The sequence below is a fragment of the Octopus bimaculoides genome, chromosome 1, assembly GCF_001194135.2.
Source record: "Octopus bimaculoides isolate UCB-OBI-ISO-001 chromosome 1, ASM119413v2, whole genome shotgun sequence".
Lineage (NCBI taxonomy): Eukaryota > Metazoa > Mollusca > Cephalopoda > Octopoda > Octopodidae > Octopus > Octopus bimaculoides.
This window is the reverse complement of record NC_068981.1, coordinates 66,197,930-66,203,508: the sequence shown is the minus strand read 5'-3', so window position 1 is coordinate 66,203,508 and position 5,579 is coordinate 66,197,930. Positions and strand designations below refer to the sequence as shown.

The 5,579-nt window shown below is 34.1% G+C and overlaps 1 protein-coding gene across 4 annotated transcripts in view; it reads left to right on the top strand.

Annotated features, from left to right (window-relative positions):
• LOC106870766 (secernin-3) overlaps positions 1 to 5,579 on the top strand; it is a 274,400-nt gene that overhangs the window by 31,015 nt on the left and 237,806 nt on the right. The window contains exon 2 of one of the 4 annotated variants that reach the window (XM_052967310.1): positions 4,625 to 4,858. The exons of the other annotated variants lie outside the window; for them this stretch is intronic. The gene's annotated coding sequence lies outside the window, so the exon portion shown is untranslated. The remainder of the gene's footprint in view (positions 1 to 4,624; positions 4,859 to 5,579) is intronic. 4 annotated transcript variants of the gene reach the window in all.

The window sequence follows — 5,579 nt, the reverse complement described above, 5'->3', positions numbered from 1 at the left end:
TATATATATATATATATATATATATATATATATATATATATATATGTATGAGAGAGAGAGACATACAGACAGACAGATTTGCATGCATATACGTGTCTATATAAGTATGTGTGTAATGAAGTGTTTTGTTTTGTGCATAATATATCGCAAATGTGAGAACATTTTTTTTTTATTCTCACCTCGGCATTGATACAATTCCAGAATCATTCATCTTGCTCTATTTGTGTGAATCTTCAGAAAAATATATCAATTCTTTTCTCATTTCCATCTATTTAAAAAGAATCTTAGAAAAATACGAGATATTCTAATACATACATCTTCGATATTTTCGTGTCTTAGTTGCTTTTCATCTTTTTTGATACGGAATGTTTGCTTAAATTGCATAGAAGTGCCTGTGGGACGATACCTTAACGTTTCCGTGTCGACTCTTTTGATTCTTCAAAATGGAATACTCCAGGATGAAGATAATCATAAAAGGGCGAATATCTGAAAAGAATAGTTACCTTGTTGCTATTGTTGCTGCTGCTGCTGCTGCTGCTGCTTTTGTATAATTTTGATCAGATTTGATTTGAGCTGATTCTATGTCTTCACAGCGATATTTAACTTAATATTTTGTAGAAGCAACTTAAATATCCAGCCACCGTGAATATACATCGAGAATACTCACAGCATGTCAGTTAGATCAGTCATTAGATTACAGCCATGCTGGAGCACCGCCTTGAAGATCTTTTAGTCGAATGAACCAACCCCAGTACTTTTTAATTTTTTAAGCCGGGTACTTATTCTATTTATTCTAACGGTACGGGGATGTAAACACACTAACACTGGTTGCCAAGCAGTAATGGGGAACAAACACAAACACACACATACAGCGTTTCCGTCTACCAAATCCACTAAGAAGGCATTGGTTGATTCGAGGCTAAAATAGAAAACACTTGTCCAACGTGCCATGCAGTGGGACTGAACCCGGAATCATGTAGTTGGAAAGCAATCTTCTTACCACACAGTCATGCTTCATTATCTAATCAAAGTTGTAGTCATAGACTACCTGCTTTTATAATGGACATGCTACCTTATACTGAGATTTAAGTCTCAGACTGTAAAGAGATTATAAATCGAAATTGGATTCCTTTATTAGATTAGGTTGAGCAACTATATAGAATAATTTAATTTTAAAATGAATTTTGAAAAAAACATTAGTGAGACTGATTAATTTCAAACTTTAGATCATTTTTAATAATATTAACATAAAAACATAAAAATGACTGCATAGTTCTCGTGTTTTATGCTATTTCATATAAAACCATAGCAATGTGACAGAAAGTGCTAGATGAAAAATTTACTTTCACCAATCGACATTTTGTCTCCAAATGCCACTGAGAAGGTCTTTGCGACTCATCTGCTTGATGTCAATAAAATACGGAACATTTCTAACCTGTACTCAATTCAACCAATGAAATACTTCATAAGAATTAGTCTATTGTGTAGAGTGGGTCGGGAAATTTAACTATAACTTGTTTGTGCATGTATTAGTTAAAGTAGAAGCACAACGCTCCTTACAAGGGGCTGTCTCAGATCGGTGAGACCTATGTTGGTGATGTTAAGTTCTAACAACTAAAGTTCAGTGTGTCAGGGACAATTTGTATGTCTTGTGGTGTGAGGTGTAGTTCTGAGGACGAGAGGCTGGTGGGATTGTTTCTGCGGCATTTGCGATGTTAGACATTGTAGCAATGACAAGAGGTGGGAGAGAGATGGGTGTATTGTGTACAGGAAGTTAGAGTAGGCATACAGCTTTGTAGTTCAAAGGAACAGATGCCGTTATTGTAACAATATAACAAGAAAGAATAAACAGTACATCTGTGTGTTTGTAGTAGTGCGTTGATCAGTGAGTTTTTATTTTGTTGTGCTGTCATTTTGCTCCAGGATAACCCTGATTGAACATACTTACGAGCGAAGGCATTTCAGCTGTGACTATCTCATTTTCAGACATAATAGATCTGAAACTAAATATATTATCCAATGTGTCTAAAATATATTAAAGCAACATGAGGAAAGTATTGACTGCTATTTCGAGCAAATCCAACGACTATGCAGTGCTTCCTTGGTTGATTGACTTCCACCAGTTTATGTGTACAATAAGATATATATATGTGTGTGTGTGTGTGTGTGTGTGTGTGTGTGTGTGTGTGTGTGTGTGTGTGTGTGTATGTATGTACTAATATGTGAGCAGTACTCCAGTGTGGCTCTTCAATTTTGTACAGAATCAGCAGCTGATCAAGATTGAAATATTTTCAAGGCGAATAGTTTAGAGTACAACTTTTAGCTATGTTGCATATGTGAAGTTTCCATGAGTTCATCAGGGATTGTGATGCTCAACATTTGAACATTGTTGAAGTAAAGTGACCAAGTGCATAAAATACCTCCAATTAAGAAAAACTTCAAAACTTTCGCTATAAAATTTCCATCTAAAATACACCCCGCTATGTATTTCAATTGAATAATAATCGTGAATTTAGACTGGTTTTATAAAACGATTATAACTTTTTTATTTATTGATATGTTAAAGTAGTATTTAGCACAAAACTTAGCAAACGATTCTATTATGGAAGTTTTGTCTCATATCTATATAGATTACAACTAAATTGGAGATAATCTAAAATATAATGTTATTTGAAATCAGCTATTAACCAATATATTTTATATTATATCATATCATAATTGTTATTTGTACTGTGTACAGAGAGTTATGAAGCGATGAGTTGTATATTTATTCTTAATACGGTCCGACTGATTCAAACGCAAAATATGCTTATCGCTGTTGTGTACGTCACAAAACAACCCCTTCCTACGATTACAGTATGTGTATGTTCATAACACACTCGGTTTATTGGTGCAAGGGATACTGGAACACAGGTGTTTCGGCATGCGCCTCGTCAGCCAGAAATACCCGGACTTTTAAACCTAAGCAATTTGCTGGCATTGTTTATAATTTCAATTTATAATTTTTTTCCGATCAGTGATTATAGTTATTTGCATAGCTTAGTAAGTGGTCATTGGCTTCAGGTAAAATGCAGTGGAACTGGCGAATTCAACTTTGATATACAATCGCGTGCAAGTTGGTTTCTGTACATGGACAAGAGATTTTACTTAATTTTCTTCCTAACCAGTGTCATTTTATATGAAGTAAGCACTACTGTTATGCATTGTTATTTTTATAAAATAATCGCTAATAAATCCGGGAAGCGCTTTTTTTCTGTTAGAAACATGATTGCAGTTCATTTCAGAGGACATTGAAGCACCACCACTTACCAGGAACCTAAACCTCGGAATCTGTTTACAAGACACATCTGACTTTCTGAGACATTGATGTTTTTAAAACGAACGCGCATCTTACGCGATATCAAAAATGGTCTAATGTGAACGTGGCCTGCTATACATTGGTGTCGTATTAAAAAGGGAATTCTCCTTCTACTCACGTTAAAATATTGACTCCGGAGCTGAGTACAGTGAGTAATGGGAACCTCCATCATACTATCATTATCTAAAAATTGTAGGAATATTCTAGGCTGCACTACTGATAATTAAATTTCTTAAAATAAGAAAATAATTTAAAACTAACTAGGAAAAATATTTATGGTTTATATTTATGTTTTAATTAACAAGACGTGTCAGAATATCTAATGACAAAAATTTTAATATTAAACTCCAGACGAGATTTAGTAACTGAACTGTGTATTGAAGTTAAATCAGGTATGAATAAAATTCAACATCTGGGATTTAGTTAATGTCAATTATTTTTCCATTTATTTCGCTATTAAAATGATTCTTTATTTTTCTTGGTCGTTATACTTTGATATGTTAATAGAAAGAAAAAAACTAAACAGAAGTCTAAAAAAACTGAAACTGAATAAGTTGTGTCTACTTCTGTCCCTTTTAATGGAAGGAAGAGAACTACTACGTGTTGTGTGTATATTGAGAACTTGCTTTTTTGTTGTATTAGGTTATCAATTATTTTTATGTATTAATATGGTTTACTTTCATAATCTTTATTTTGAGAGTAGTTTACATTCACTCAGCAACGTCTGAGTTGATTTCGTAGACGACACATCTAATTATTGGCGACTGAATACTCCTACTTGCAAGTAAGCATGTGAAAGATATGTAGGTCATTAACGTAAAATGTTCTGCAAAATTCCCGAGCATTTCGTTAGCTCTCAATTTGAGTTCAACTTTCACCTGTGGAGATACAAAACATCTTTGAGAGAGAGAACACAAAAAAAAAGGACTTTATATGAAAAGCCAATAAATATGGCCTTTAAAACTATGGCAAAAAACTAGTTTCTTTTCTCTGTTGGCGCTCTTCTCGGTTTACCATCCTGATTAGCTAGCGTGCTTTTAACATTGCACAATTGCATTTTCATTTTCGTAAAATATACGTCCTATGATTCTTTTTCCTTAACGAATAATTGGTAACGCAGCATAAAACTAGTACTTGTCCATTTGGTTTTGATTCCTAGTTGTCGCCTTCTCGTATCCAGTACATTGTTAATATCTTACAGCATATACTTTGTCACATCACTATATTATTTAAAATCATTGTTTGTCTGTCTCGACTTCCTTCCAGATGTACAATGTACGCCCTGTTGAAAAGGTACCAAAACTTACTTCAAGTAATCAAATCACTTACTAACATTTACTGCTCGCGAGAGAATAGAATTTCAACAAAAAGATCTTTATTGAAGGCATCATAGAACGCAGATTTCATTCTGAGGAAGGCATACACGAAGTAACATTTAATGTAGAAGCAAAGGAAAGAAAATGTTCGTAAAAATACAGAGTCCAGAGTCAAGTACTGAGGGTAATGGAGTCCTCCCTTATACTGTTATCATTTAGAAATTATTTTTCCAAATTAAAAACAGATATCAATTTCCATATTTTGATTAGTGTGTCTTCTCTTACATACACACAAGCACGCATGAAAACCTATTGGCGGACGCTTGCGCACACGGATGAAGATATCTACATACTGAAACTTTTATACACACACATACATATAAAGAGAGAGAGAGAGAGAGAGAGAGAGAGAGAGAGAGAGAGAGAGAGAGAGAGAGAGAGAGAGAGAGAGAGAGAGAGAGAAAGAGAGAGAGAGAGAGAGAGAGAGAGAAAGAAAGAAAGAAAAAAGAAAGAAAGATGTTTGAACAGATGATTGATAAAAACAGAGTTGCTTTTCTTCTGATATACCATTCACATACGAAGAGCAGCATCGTGTGTGTGTGTGTGTATACACTATAATACCAACATACACACATGGACTCATACATACGTATGCATGTATGTATGTATATATATACATGCATGTATGTATGCATGTATGTAGCTACGTATGTATATGTATACGCGTTGTATGTTTGCATATACTTACAATGCCAACCTGTTATTAAATACAACTCGAACCAAATTGTTTAGTGCCACTTTATGTCGTTTGTTCACTACTTATGTGTGTTTACATATATTTACATATTTATTGAAAGAGAGAGAGAGAGAGAGAGAGAGAGAGAGAGAGAGAGAGAGAGAGAGAG